General features: G+C 40.6%; 1 protein-coding gene and 1 long non-coding RNA gene across 3 annotated transcripts in view; both read left to right on the plus strand.

Annotated features, from left to right (window-relative positions):
- The window catches only part of SCFD2 (sec1 family domain containing 2), a 392,812-nt gene that overhangs the window by 248,327 nt on the left and 129,019 nt on the right, over nucleotides 1-15,466 (plus strand). The window lies entirely within an intron of this gene.
- Nucleotides 11,989-14,953, plus strand: LOC138923656 (uncharacterized). Its single transcript, XR_011437579.1, has 2 exons — nucleotides 11,989-12,203; nucleotides 14,690-14,953. It is a non-coding gene; the product is annotated as an uncharacterized lncRNA (long non-coding RNA).

Genomic DNA, 15,466 nt, shown 5'->3' on the forward strand with positions numbered 1-15,466 from the left:
TTTTTTCTTATGAATGTCCAATAGTTTCAGTACCATTCATTGAAAAGTTTATCTATTGTCCATTGAACTGCCTTTGCACATTTATCAAAATTAATTAATCATATTGTGTGGGTATATTTTTAGATACTTTATTCTGTTCTAGAGTTATGAATTGTAAAGGTCTACCATATTGCTGCTAAATTTATCCCAAGAAATGAAGTTACCAAATCCCAGTTAGACCATGCACTTGTTTATAGCTTAATGAAGTCAAAGTGAGTGTATTTTATGGTTAAACTCTGGTCATAAAAACTTGCATTGTTTAAGGCAGAGTTGGACAAAGTGAAGAACCAAGTTAATGAAAAAACAATGTATGCATCCTTTGGTTTATATATTTTTGGTAGGATTTTTTCAGAGCTGAAAATTGGTGTTAAACTTTTCCAGATTCTTCCTAATAGGGAAAGTGTGACATTACAGAATGATTGTCCTTTACACTCAAACGCATGTGTGTATGTGCACATACACACCACCCATCTGAAGGAAAATTTTATAACTCAAAAACATTTGATATTTGTTTAAGCCCAAAATAATAGAATCTTTTTATTACTAAAAGCTTGACTGTCTTCTTGTATTGAAACAGAGTATTAGAGACTGCCATTTTTTTGCTTTCAACCAACAGGATCCCAAAGCAAGATATAAAATATGTGTAATATGCATTTATCAATGAAATGGTTCAGAGAATAACCCCCCTCCTACCTGTCTCTCATCCTTAGTTCACTACCTTGCTATACACCGGCCTACCTAACCCTCAGAAGCCCTGAGGACATTTCATCAAGTAAGTGAATCAACTGTGTGGCAGAAGAATTCAGGAAAAAAATTAGTTCTGCAAACTTGAAAAGAGCCAGGCAGGCGCTCCCCCTTATATTTAACCCGTAAAATGCTTGACCAGGGAAAACTTAGAACCCTAGGGAAGATCTTTCTTTCTTCTACTTCTTTTTTCCTTTCTTCCTATCCTTCTTTCCTTCCATCCATATCAAATAGGTGGTGAGCCATGTTATGAAGGAATGTGTCACAGTCCCTCCCTGATAATTTAGTTGGACAGAGAATACATATCTGCAGAACTTATGTAAGAACATATAGTACCATTCACAAAAAATTCTACAAAACCAAGTTTTACCAAGGTGCACTCATATTTTTTTACCAATAAAATAAAATAGTGGCAGTCTTTTGTCTAATTGGCTCCCTGAAAAAGAAGTTAATATATACAATTTTAAGCATTTTCTCTCATTTTTTTTAAACTTTAATACTTACTACCACTAGTCTATCCTACAAAGAAAAAATAATAGCATCTGAATTAGCCAAAAATGTACATATTTTTCATTAAATATATGTGTATTAATTGTTTATACTCTTCTGGAAATCATCCTGAGATTTCCAGATGAAGAATTTAAAGAACTGCCAAAGTGACAAATGCAAAGAGTGTGTGGAATTATAGACGCTGGAGGCTGGGAGGGACCTTTCTAATCGCCTTCTCCAGGCCCATCAGGAAACCAGCGCTATGCAGGCTGGCCCGTGTTCCCAAGGTCACTGCCCGAGACAGTGCAGAGATGGAGCAGTTCTTTCCTATAGATAGCTGCATAAACAGTGCCTCAGACACTCTTGGAGAATGTAGTCTGAGGGACTGAGCAGGCCCGGGAAGGAGGCAGACAAACACGGCCTGGAAGGATGGGAGAATTGGGCAAGGCTAAGGGGATGTGATTGCAGAGCTGTCGAGCTTAGAAACACTCCAGGCAAACAAGCGCGTGGTTCTGGATGAGGCTGGCTCAGAGACGGGTCCTCTTGGCTGCTACTATAGTCAATAGGAACTTAAAAGGATCTGTTATTTTGGTGTGTATTACTTCTGTCAGGTCGTTAGAGTGACAGTTAATACATTGCTGTTTCAAAAGAGTAACATCTCATTTGGTTAGAGAAGTTATAACTTCACACTTTTACTAGTAGGAAAAATCTGGAAAAGGTTAGTAACCACTTTCTCCATTACTTACTTTTTCCTTTTTTTTGAAAATGGTTTAAATTGGAAAGTTTGCATTTCATTAAGAAGTTTCTTCTAGTGCCCTGGACCACGTCCTATTCTAGTGACCTTGAAGAAGCAGTTGCTACTACTCTGGTTGCGTAGAAGTTATGGAGTGGTTCAGACATCCAGAAGGACCTGGCTCCTGGAGTGATTGCCTAAAAATTAGAGGTTAGGAAATAGCAATATGATGGTAAGCCAGGACGGATTTGTAGGATTCTCACTGTAACTTTTTCCTGGTCTCCCCGTTGGCAAGAGACTAATTCAGCCCTAGAGATGCCCAAGTCCAACATGGGTCCAGATGTCCTTATTCCCATTTAGTGTATCAGTGCAAAACTGGTCTTATGGCTTGTCCATAGTGATGTAGAAGGACTGGACAGGGAACTCAGAGATGGCATTTTTAGCTCCTGCGAGGTCATCTGTTTATCCAACAAATATCTATTGAATATCTACTGTGTACCAGGCACTATGCTAGACATTGGAAACTCAATGTTAGTTCCTGCCCCTGTGGGGCTTTGTTATGTGTCTAATTATCAGTAGGGTCTGGGCAAGTTTTGCTTTTCTGCAAATGAAGGACCAGGACTAGATTTTCTCAAAAGGTTCTTTATAACTGGAATATTCTGTTTCTGAAGGCAGAGCGTTCCCAGTATCTCTGAGGGGAACTGAGGAGCAACTTAAGCAGTACGGAAAAAAACTCCTAGTGTAACAACAATTCAACACAAAGAATTTGGAGGGTTTTGTTTCGTTTTGTTTGGGTAATGATAGTTTACTTTAAAAAAAAATTTATGGAATTTTGTTGAGAAGGGGAAAGAAGAAAATGAAAAATTTTAGTTGTTTATACCATCTATGTTAATTCAAGTAGGTTTTAAGAACATAATTCAGTCTAAGTAAAAAGATTTCTTGAAACTTTTAATATGCAAAATTGTCCTTGTGCAAAGCAAGTAAGTTTCACACATGTATTTAACGAAGGTTAGATTTTGGACAAACTTTTATTTAACAATTAAACCATGAACTAAATGAGAGGACTCCGGTTAACAAATTTCCTAACCCTGAGGGGCACAGCAGCAGGCCACGTGGGCCATCGGAGGTGACCGAGGGGCACAGCAGCAGGCCACGTGGGCCATCGGAGGTGACTGAGGGGCACAGCAGCAGGCCACGTGGGCCGTCAGAGGCGACCGAGGGGCACAGCAGCAGGCCACGTGGGCTGTCAGAGGCGACCGAGGGGCACAGCAGCAGGCCACGTGGGCCGTCAGAGGCGACCGAGGGGCACAGCAGCAGGCCACGTGGGCCGTCAGAGGCGACCGAGGGGCACAGCAGCAGGCCACGTGGGCCGTCAGAGGCGACCGAGGGGCACAGCAGCAGGCCACATGGGCCGTCAGAGGTGACTGAGGGGCACAGCAGCAGGCCACGTGGGCCATCGGAGGCGACTGAGGGGCACAGCAGCAGGCCACGTGGGCCATCGGAGGCGACTGAGGGGCACAGCAGCAGGCCACGTGGGCCGTCGGAGGCGACTGAGGGGACATGGTCCTTGTCTTCAGGAAGCTCGCAGTGTGGTAGTTTATCCTCCACGAATTCATTAGGTTTTTTAATTCTTTTTTTTTAAACTCAAGACTTTAGCAAGTATAATGGAAATACAATGACCTTGGATAATTGGGGAGCGGGGTAGGAGGCATGATACACAATAGAATGTGCTGAGAAGGTTTTAGAAGTGAAAACTTGTGCTTTGACCAAAATGTTGGGAATTGGAAAGGAGCTGTCTCCCTCCTGTTGGGTCATCGCTAAATTGTACTTACTAGGCATTCTCCATTAGCAACGCAGAGAATGTTCAGTTTTCTTTGATACGTTTCTTGGTTTGGAAATATCAGTGCTGTTTGGCATCAATTAAACTAAAAAATGTTTTTGTGGATTAACAGAAATGTTTGCTTTAGTGCTCATTTTCTAATTTTGTTGCAAAATGGATATCCCATCTGTGCTTCATGCAGGACAACTTGGAAATAAAGATCTTTTTAAGTGTATAAATGTGATTTGAGAATTTGCAAAACTTAGTGTGGTATTTAAATGAGCAAGTGTAGATTTCTGTTTAAGAGGTGGCCACCCAGAAGGGCCAAGCCACCTGCCCCTCTATTCCACCCTCCTTCTTCTTTTCATTCCGTTCCTTTTATTCCTAACTGTAATAATAGAAGCTTTCAGCAGAGCAATGCAGCAGGGCTGTGGAGATGCTCACAGGTTGGATCAATCACACGTGCCCTGTTTGGCTGTGAATAGATAATGTGCAGTGTAACCAGTGGGCCAAAGAGAACTTTTCTGGAGCCAAAATTTAGCCCAGAATCCTTCATATTGGGGACGTAAGTGAAACTTGAAGTCTTCAGGTTTCCTTTTGATGGCTAGGACTTTGCCATTAGGTTTTAGAAACACAGCCATAGTATTTAATGAAAGCAGACATCTTGAAAACAGGAGGTTTCCATTGGTTGGTTGTTTCCAGATGCCCAAGAGCAGAGCTGCTGCTGACTGTGGAGTTTACGTTCCAAGTCAGCCTCAGATTCACTTGAACAACAGCGTCTCTAGAACTCTGACCTGCCATCAGCAGAGCTTCCCCCTACCACCCGCAGTCTCCCCCCAAAACAGAGAGGTGTTCTCAATGTTGGGGACGAAGTCTTCCCTTGAGTGATTAACTTCACGTGGTAAGAATATGCCACAGCCAGTGGCGACAGAGCTCACACACAACAGCTTTCACTCTGGAAACCTCCTGGACGGGCACGTGGAGTTGCATTTGTTAATGTTATGCCGAAAGAGATTCAAAGTGGCTTCCAGAGAAGCATACTATAAAAATAGTGGTAATGACAGGACAAAAAGAAAATAAGAATAGAAAATAAAATGAAGCTAAAGGTAAGATAAAGAAAATCACTGATGTAATTATAAAATATAAAACAAAAGCCTTAGAGTCCTATATAGTTGAGATTGGTCTAGATTTGGCATAGAGCTTCCTAGCAACCAAAGAAAAGAGTGAATTTAGTTAGAATCTGGGGAAGGGGACTGATGTCAGAGCATTCTGCCCACCCAGACTCCACCTTCTAAGCAGAGGCTAAGTCTCCAGGATTTCTGGAACCTCCTGTAGCCACACCAGTATTTTTAGGGCCAGGTTCACATGGGTCTGTGACTCCTTTTCCCAAAGTATGTCTTGGGGAGCTAGTGTCCTAATTTTCCCAAGTGCAGTGTTAGAGTCAAGAATTCATTAAATTGGAGTCACAGCTGCAGATTTCAACTCCTTATCTCAGCAAAACTCATCTTTGGGGGAACAAATTCAGATCAGAAGGAAGGACGGAGGAGGAGAGAAGGGAACTAGGAGTTTAAAATTAGATGTGGTATCACAGGGAAGGATTTCTTCCTCCCTGGAGTCTAATTCTACCTTCAGACCCCTGTACCCATGAGTCTAAATATTTATGGGGCTCTCCTCTGCACAAAGGTCTCAAGAAAACACAACTACCCACGTGCACCGTAAATTAAACCAATTGTCTGTGATGTACTAAAGAGGTTTACTGTGTCTTTCTTTCGCCTTTTGGGTAGTTTTCAGAAGGCGTGTAGAAATACTGCTTAATCTGTCTCTTTACCTGGCCCCAGTCTTTCATTTATACAATAAATAATTCGCCCATTCCAGCTTTGTGCCAGGCACTGGTGCTAAGGCAGTGAATAAAAATGTCCAAATCTTTACACACATACAGTTTATAATTATTATTTTGCGGTTGTTACGTAACATTAAGAAGAAAAATTTAGCTCTTCTTGCATTTTTTTCTAGCTGACCAGTCAGCATCTAAAGTGCTATCTGTTTTCTATTTTGATCTCTAAATTACCCTGTGAGGTAGTTTGGCAGGAATTAATCCCCTCTTTAGAGATCAGGAAAAAGTTTAAACTTGCCAAGGTCACACAGATCTGGGATTCAAAACCAGGTCTCTTAACCTTTCTCTATTTATACCATTCCCCAAATTAGGTATTTTTTGACCTCCAACTTGCTAGATGGAAAAAGATAAGTAGCTCTTTGTGACACTATAGATACAGACATACAAATTTCCCAGAAAAGCAAACAAATTGGGAAGAATACTCAGAACACTGATTATAACCAGCCTCCAATGGCCTCAGAGGTCCTGGTCATGTTGGCTCAGGCATGCATTCAGGGCTAACTTATGGGTAGAGAAGATAGGCAGATACTATGCTCTTATTCCTTGCCACTATCAATTTAAAGAATTCAGGCCCCCAGGAAGAGAAAATAACATTTTTCAATATTTATTCCTTTTTATATGCATCTCTCAGTAGTTAACTTGCATTTGACATCCTTTTGCTGTCCAACTTCCTTCCCCAACCTACTAGAGATAATATTTTTCCTAGCCCCAAAGCTTAAAGAAGAAGAAACCATAGTAGGAGAAGGGTTTTCGACACCACCACAAATCACTTGAGAACGTCCCCAGTGGCGTTAACCATCATGCCCTATGATACATGGACCTGTGGCCCCTCTTCATTTTTCACACTGGGGTGCTGGCGTCCAGTCATTGGAGTAGAATTGGCCCAGTAATGTTTTCCATCTGCTGGCTTGGCACCAGTCATCATAGAGTGTCACCTGGGTTCTGTCTTATGGTCTCTAGGGCCAAGGCTAGAGGCACTACAGAGGAACAACTACCTTATTCATCTGTCAGCACTGTTTACTTTATGTGAACAAAACAAGATTTTGCTTAAGTATGTAAAAGAAATTTACTGGAAAAGAAAAGTCTAGTCAAAAAGGTCTAAAATGTTTTTCCCCATCATCTTGCTTCCTTTCCTCTCCCCCAGCATCTTCAAATTCTGACAGATCTCAAATGTCACCTTCTCTAAGGAGCTTTTCCCAACACTCTCACCTTCTATGTGCCCCTGGAGAACTTATTTTATACTGCATTGTATCACCATTATTTATTTGCATTTCTCTCTCTCCCACCAGACAGTAAACTCTTCAAAGGAGAATGGGACCGTGTCTTTTAAAGTTCATACCATACAGCATATTTCCATTCAGGGAGTGATTTGTGAGTTTAGAAAAAGTTAGTAATCTCTGTTAATTTTAAACAAAATCTACAGGAATAATATATGTTGAAAGTTGCCATTATAAAAAAAGAATTAGTTAATTACCGTTTTCACTTTTTTAAAAAGTTAGGAATAGGAGATTCAGTATTGGGGTTTTAGGATATCCTTTTAAAGACAATTTTAAAAAACAGCTGAGATTTTTTATTGTTGAAAACCAACAGGATATTTGAAACCATTCAATATCATTTAAAACTGACCTCACACATCGGACAGTTCTGTCATCAACTGAATGGCCCAATAAGTTCATGCTTGTGATTCTAAAATGGGGTTCTGCTTTAATTGAAAATTTCACATTATTGGTATTTCATCATCTAAGTGATGTATTTGCTAGTGGTGGTAGAAATTATTTCTAAAAGAATGTAAGAGTTTTTTTAGTGTATCACGTCGATGTCGGCTTGGACAGTTTAAGGAAAGATGATGAGGTGGCTACAGGAACAATTCTGGAGGGAGAGATGTCTGGGACAAAATTTTGATTCAAGCAAAAGCCAAACCATCTACCCTGGCATTAAGACCCTCCACCTCAACTTTTCATCAAAGGGCAGAGACAGGTATTCATGACTAGCTCTCACCTGAGCAGTAACCTAGACACCCAGGCTCCATCTTCTTCAATGCCTGCTTACTAGGACCACATCTGGGAGGTCTTTATGGGCCAGGCATGGCAGTGGTACATGTCACTTGTACCCACAGGCAGTCACTTGGCCCTTCCTACCTACAATGGAGGCTGGGAAACAGGGTAGCTGTGTGCCCAGGAAGAAGAGGAAAGCGTTCTGGGGAACAGCTATCCAGTCTCGGAGATCTGAACTCATCTCTTAGGAAACCTGGTTCTAGGCATAGAGTAGAGGGAGTGGACTGGAGGATACAAACACCAGAGCTATTTGGATGGGAATTATCTGGATTTGGTGACTGACTGGACGGGGAAGTAGAAAAACAAGAATAGAACTGACGGTTTCCTAACCTCTCCCTGTGTCTGCCCTTTCTAGGTTCTCTGGAAATTATTTCTAAAAATCAACTGGACAAGGCGCTGACTAGTTTGTCTATCACAAAGTTGTTCTGAAACAGTGACCCATTAACTCACAAGACGTGTATAAACTGGCTTTTCAGATCCACTCTAGACCATATGAAAGAGAATGCCATCTAATTAATGTGAATTAACATTAGCAAATATAGTAGTGTTACAAACACATTAAAGGCCTTTGCTGTGAAGAAAAGTCACAAAATGACATGCTAATTTAGTGTGTGGGCACTGGAAGAACTATTATCTATTCAAAAATAGTTGTAAATGAAAAGAATCAACCAAGATGAGCTGGTTGCTAATGGTTTTGGCGTGGGAGGAAAAATTGCATTGCAGTTCTTGGCTCCGAGATGGGGTCAGGCAGGTCAGTAGCCCAGCGTTGACCTTTGTGTTTGGAATCTTGCATATTAGCTCACCAGACTCTTGTAATTTGGTGAGCCAATAGCAGAAATGGAGACGGAGGTCTCTGTGCATGAACTTTAAACCTCCTGAGTCGCTTGTCCTTTATGATAATAATTAGCATTGCTTGGGATCCAAAGCAGAGTAACCACCTAAGACCTACCATATTAATCTAAATTAAATCAATGAGTGACCACCAGAGAACCCGCTGGGAAGATGGGGTCGGGGAGCCGAGTAGCACAGCTGATAACTTTGTATATTGTCTGTTTGGATGTGAGTTTTTATAAGAATGATATGTCTGATAGAATGAGAGAATTTCAGCAACATTAATATGATACATATTTATCAAGTGTCAAGATTCTCCAATCCCTTAAATCCAAGTGGGACTCTTACTCCTTATTTCTTCTCCTGATGACGAAGTAATAAATGTCATTTTATAATCAGATCAATGGTATTTATCAAAATTAAGTAATATCTGTTTATGGTGGAAAATTCTGAAGCTAAAAATTTTAGATCAACTTTAATCCCCTCACCTAGAGATAATCACTGTAAATATTTCGGTAATTTCTTTCAACTCATAAGCATTTGTATATATAAATATACAAATACTTATATAATTAAGGCTTAAATACAAATTAGCCTTTATATCAGGAGTACTTCCCAAGTTATTTTCAAAAACATACCTTTAACAGTTGCATTATATTCTAAGATCTACTATTATTTATTTAAGCATGTCCTATTTTGGGACATTTCAGTTGTTTCCGGATTTTGAACATGCTTGTGCATAAATCTTTGTCCTTATCTTTGATTACTTCCTTAGGATAAAGTCATAGAAATGGAATTACTGGGTCAAAGGCTACAATCCTTTTTAAGTCTCCTGATGACTGTGAGTGACATTGTACCCCAGGAAATTTGCTGCAGTTTATTCCTATCATCTGGTTATGAGAGAGCCTGTCTGACCAAAATCATTTCCTCATTGAGTATCCTTCTCTACTCATCAAGTGCGAATTGGAACATTCAGTGGAGTTATTACTTCTTCAGCTTTATTGGCTGCTATGCTTAATAATTGGCCATCTTGAGTACATACTGTGTAAGAGGCTATGACAAAAACCTTTTTATGGCTGCCCTTAGTCTAAAGGCTAATAAGAAGGGACACAATCTAAGATGTGTTCAGCATGAGTGCATGCATTACATAGTTTTTAATGAGCAAAGTCAGGCTGGTATGAGTTTTGTTATATTTATACGTCCTAAGCATCCTTTGGGAGGGTTGTGTTTGGTCTCCAGAGTCGATATGCTGGGTCTCTTCCCCAGAAGTGTGTGTCTAGCAATAAAGGCAACTCCAAGCGTGAAAACTGCACATCATGGGCCCAGTGGAGTTTTCCTGCTAACAGAGAATTGATTGACTGAATATAAATCACTCTGACTTGAGTGATTCTGTCCACTCAGGAGGAATCGGGGAGAAATCACCAGAAGGAAATTGGCCTCTGAAGTGTGAGAATATTGGATTATTGCCGTCAGGAGCAATGCTTGTCAGGAGCATTGCATTTTTGCCTTATTTCGGATCTCATGTTATTTGGAGCAATATTGGAGTGCTGTAAGATTTAGATTTACCTTTCTCTGGGTGTACGCGTTCTACTTATTTCCCTTTCCATTTTAGTAATCTACAAACAATAGATTTATAACAGTTTATTTTAGTTTATAATGCTTGGTTTATTCTGTAACAGTATCCAAATTTCACCAGCTTTTTCTTAAACACTTAACAGTGTCACAGAAATCAATTAAATCATTCAATAAATGTGAATGTCTGGCCATATTACATGCCCTTGGATTAGAACTGTGAATAAATCCAGCGAATCTATGCCATCGTGGAACTTACATTCTGGTGTGGGAAGACAATAAATAAATATGTAGTATATCACATGCTGATAATAGCTTGGGAGAAAAATAGAGCAGGGAAAGGGGGCAGGGAGGGTACAAATTGGGATTTGGGTGCCGTGTTTTGTATGGGATGTCAGGAGAGGCCTCCCTGAAAGGGAGATATTTGAACTGACCTGAAGCAAGCAAGGCTGTCAGCCTTTTCCATATTTGGGGGAATGACATAATAGGTAGAGGGAATAGCAGGTCTTGAAGCAATGGCTTGCTTGGTCTATTCCAAGAAAAACAACCAGGAAGGTGGAATGAATGAGTCGGGGTGGGAGGAGAGGTGGCAGAGAGCAGAGCAGGTAGGACCTAGTGGGCCTTGGTAGAGACTTTGGCTTTGGCTCTGCATGAGAAGGGGGTCATGGAGGGTCTTGAGCAGAGAAAGGCCATGATTTGACTTCAGTTTTCATTGGCAGCACAGGCGGTTTATCCACTGAATCAGGAGGAAAGTCAGAGTACCGCTGGCACAGGTGCAGAGCATGGAAGATGGGAGGTGGGAATGCTTGGAAGGCCTCATTTGATGGCTTCTGCTTCTTGGTGAAGTAGGAAGCCAGGCCGCCAGCCAGCAGTGAGGTTGGGGGAGAAGGCATTGGTGGGTTGAGAAGTGGAGAGGGTTTGAAGTAATGGTCTGGGAGGGTGGGAGACTGAATGAAGAAAGGTAGGAGGAATAAGAATTGATATGGCCACGTGGGCCATGATTTATCAATAACTTGAGAAAAGGACCAATGTATAAAATTTATTTTTGAAATCTCCCTTTAGCCAGCTACCTCTTCAGTCTTCAACCTATAGACCTTGGCTGATTTTCTTTGCCAATCTTGACTCATTACAACTCTAAGAGTTTGGTTATAAGAATTAAAATCCTGGACTGATAGAGCTGGAAAAGGCCTCAGAAATCTTGTGGTCCAACTCCTTCATTTACAAATAAAACCCACCAGTGAGGCAGAGTGACCTGCCCCGGACACAGAATCATGGGTTATAGAGCTGACCTCACATTCTGTCTCCTGAGTCCCAAACCAGGGCTCTTTATACTACAACAAATTGCTCTTTATTCTTTCCAAAAATTAATTGTAAAGGAACTTAATCTTATTAACGTTGGATATTTTTAAGTCTGTTTTCTAATGAAATCTAACTGGTAGTTAACTTTAAAAGAAAGTTTGGGCAAATAGTTTTTAATAATTTTATTGAGGTTTGTAAAACCCATATAATACTTACTATTTCATCTTTCATGTTAAATACTATGGTTATAAAACAGCATCATCTTCATCATCATCAGAAATTTGGATGAGTTCCTTCACTGTTTCACACAGCATGTTTTTATTTAACTAGTTTTTATTCCTCCTCTCTCTCCTTGTGTTTGTATATGTGATTGAAGTGTTTTCCATGTTTGTTTCCAGTGGGTGAAGTGTGGTCCATGTGGTACCATTGCATAACCACCCCTCCCCCTGGATAATTGCCCTCCTTATTTTTAGGAAGCAGAAAATAGCCTATTGTGTTATAATTAGTCGATGGTGCCCACCCAAACATGCCTATTATGCAAGCACTTTTGCTTCTTCTCTCCTTTAGGGAAGGGAATGGGGATGGAAGCAGGAGGGAGCATAGATTTTGAGCATTTTTGAATGTCCTGAAATACCACCTTGGGAAAGATTCATGGTTTTTCAGGTTCCCTAAGAGACTTAAAAAAAAATCCGTACAAACCCAACTTAAAACTAAATGTTCCAGAAAGTGGTAAGTATACATTTTCTTTCACCTATCTTCTAATTAGAACCTCTTACTCATCTCTAACACGATTCGTTTATTTTGTCTGGTGCAAAGAAGATTTCGAATACTCATTCATGGCTAAAGAGCTCAAGAGTTAGCTAGATAAAAATTTTGCACAGTGAAGTACTGTATTTTTGAAAATCTACATAAAGATTTGGAAGACTTTGTAAAGATTCATATTGTAACAGTATACAGTTTGTCTAGTATTTCTTAATCTACTTGACCTCCTAAAAAATGAAAATGTTACTGCAGGACAGATAGGATTTTCATGCTCTCTGCTCCTATATGATCCAGGATGGTAACTAAAAAGCTAAATTTGTGACATCAGATTTCTTTCCATGGCAACTAACTGTAATGTTACAAACATTGGATTATTGACGAGTTCAGGATGAAGGTTAAGACAGATTCCTATTTGAACAGGATCATCCAAAACCAACGCCAAGGGGAATATTATCAGAGCTGCTTCCAGCAGTGTGTCCTTTTCAAAAATGTTCTAATTATTCTGAGAGCTTTGTTTTATTTTGTGAGGGTTTCTGTTGGTTTTTGTTGTTATTGTTTAATGTTTTCATTTTGTTTGTTTTATTTATTTATCCCCCGACACCCCCAGAGGGGATCAGGGGGAAAATGGTTATTTTTAGTAATAGAAGCCCCCTTTTAAGAAGGAGTCTCCGCCTTCATGTAATTCTTTCTGCATAAATAAGATTTATTTTGGAACTTCAGTGAAACACATCTGTACTTTGTGCTGGACAAATATCTGCCTCCCTGCAAGAGCTGCTAGCCTTCCTGATGTTAAACTCACTTTGCTCTCTGAAAGCCCCTCCTAGAGAAGAGAAAGACTACAGAGTGGGAGAGAGAAGCCCATCATTCTTTAACCCACAGCGCCTCTTTGTGGCCTGAACAAGTTACTACAGAAGGAAAATGAAAGTATACAAACTCTTTACCAGTTTGCTTTCCATCCCCCCTTAATAAGTTTTTAAAGGCAAAATATATTTTCATAAATTATATTATTTAGCAGCATAGGATGAATACAAAGCTTCTGAGAGCTCACAGAGCTGCGTTACCATCTTGGAAGATAAGCCAGTGCTAGCTGGCACTCTACTTGAGGTGTTCTTCTAGTAGAGATGGAAGACACGTGCTGATCAGTTTTCCAAATCTTATCTGAACCACCCAATGATTGACAACATCCACTGAGAGATTTCACTTCTCCTGGGAAGGCTGCCTGACTCTCATGCTGCTTCCTCCAAAGGTTGGGTTAGTTGTAGTTCTTTTGTTTAAACTTACTTTTCTGTATCCCTTACGAGGTTATAAATTCCTTCAAGGCAGAGCTGTGGTGTTCCTCACCTCTGTATTCCCAATGCACAGCATGCTGCCTGGCCCTTAGTAGGTCCTCATTCTGGGTGAATGATAGGTGTTTCAGGATCAACAGTGGTAGGTCAGAGGCATAAAGTCACAATCTCAGCCTGTGTCCTGACCCTCCGAGTATATGGTTAGTCTTCATTGCCATGTTTTTCTCTACTTACTCTTTGAAAATTGCCTTAAATATAGTGAGCTTTGCTTAATGAGAAACTGAGGTAGCAAACAGTAGACCCTGTAATAAAGCTGGACATTTTGACATAGTTCCTCTTCTCCCTCCTGACTTGCTGGATTTTGGTTTGTTTTGCTAAATCATTAGCTTGTAATGTCTACTTTTTATTCAAAACATCTGCCACCTGGTACTACACCCAGGAAAATCTTCTAGTGCATACTATAAGCTCTTTGCAAAAATAGTCCCATGTACCCTAATAGCAGGGAATGCTGAGTTATGGTAGTATTCAGAGAATAGGGACCCCTAACCATTTTTTGATTGTCCACTTACCATCTGCACTGAAACATGCTATGTAGAAAGCACTTTAAAAAAAAAAAAAGGTGCGTTTTAACTGTGTTTTGAGAATTGAACTATATCCCACCAAACACATGTATCATTCAGCACACGTATTGGTCTCCTACTGTGTGTTTGGCGTTGTGCTCAGACTACAGAAGTCGATAAGACAGTCCTCTCTGGACCTCAGGGGGAGGCTGGGGGAGCCCTAATGCGGTGTCATCTGCGCTCCAATCGAGGTTTATACACACAAGGGGCTGAGGCAGCTCAGTGGAGAGAGTAGTGCCTGTGAGGTGCTTGGTAAGTGCTGGATGAATTGAATTCAAGGCCTTTCTAAGGTCAGTGGAAACACCTTTGTGTATTGCAAAGCCAAACTAAGAACAGTGTCTTGGATTACAGGGGAAAATAGCTAGGCAAATAATGTTACGTACCACCCTTAAAAACCTTTAATTTGGGCAAGACAAGGAAGGAATGCTTGGATTTTAAATGTGGCCAATAAAAATTGGAGCCTCTGACCATAATCCCTTTCTTACCTCCCCTCCAATGTGGACCACTGACTTTGACTTTCCAAAAACTCTGAAACTTTCTTCTCCAGTTATTCCTTCTGCCTGGAACAGTCACTGCCACTTGTCTCCAGACCAACCCCTCCCTTCATCCCGGAGGAGCCTCCTCTCTCTCACAGTGCTGCGTGTTTCCCCACCATAGCGCCTACCATCATGTGAACAGATTCACCTGTTTACCTGCCTGTCTCCCCTACTCACCTGTGAGCTACGAGATAAAGAACGCGTGTCTGTTTTTCTCCAGAGCCTAGCACTTGCTTGGCACCTCAAGACTTAATAAAGATGTGTTGATCAAATTAGTTAATTAATTCCCAGTGGCTCTCTGGTGTTGCGTCTCTGTGTGTGCCTTCAGAAGATAATGTATTTTTTCGTTGACACTTGTCATTTTGCACTGGAAGAAGAGACAAGCCCTTCTCCTATAGATGAGTGGGTTATAAAACCTCTCACTACATAGAATCCAAGCGATATCCTTTCCTTCAGTGGTTAACCCGGGAAGTTTCTTGGAGTATAGGAAAGTATATTTTTAAAATAAAAAGGAAGATATACAGTCTAGGATCTGCCCTTGAGCCTGTTTCCTCATCTGTGTATGAGGGGGTGGGCCTGATCTCAGAGGACTTTCCAACAAAAGTTGTTCTAGGAAGCCACATGGTAAATACTATAAAACCTTCTTATTACTGCCAAAACTCCACATAATGTTTATTAACATTTTGTAGAGTACTCTTGAATAGTTTAGAAGAAAAAGTGAAGAGACCGTCTCCCCAACAACCCCCAGTACATAAACCTAAATGATCTTTGGTACTAACTAAATGAAT

This window comes from Equus caballus, chromosome 3, assembly GCF_041296265.1.
Source record: "Equus caballus isolate H_3958 breed thoroughbred chromosome 3, TB-T2T, whole genome shotgun sequence".
Lineage (NCBI taxonomy): Eukaryota > Metazoa > Chordata > Mammalia > Perissodactyla > Equidae > Equus > Equus caballus.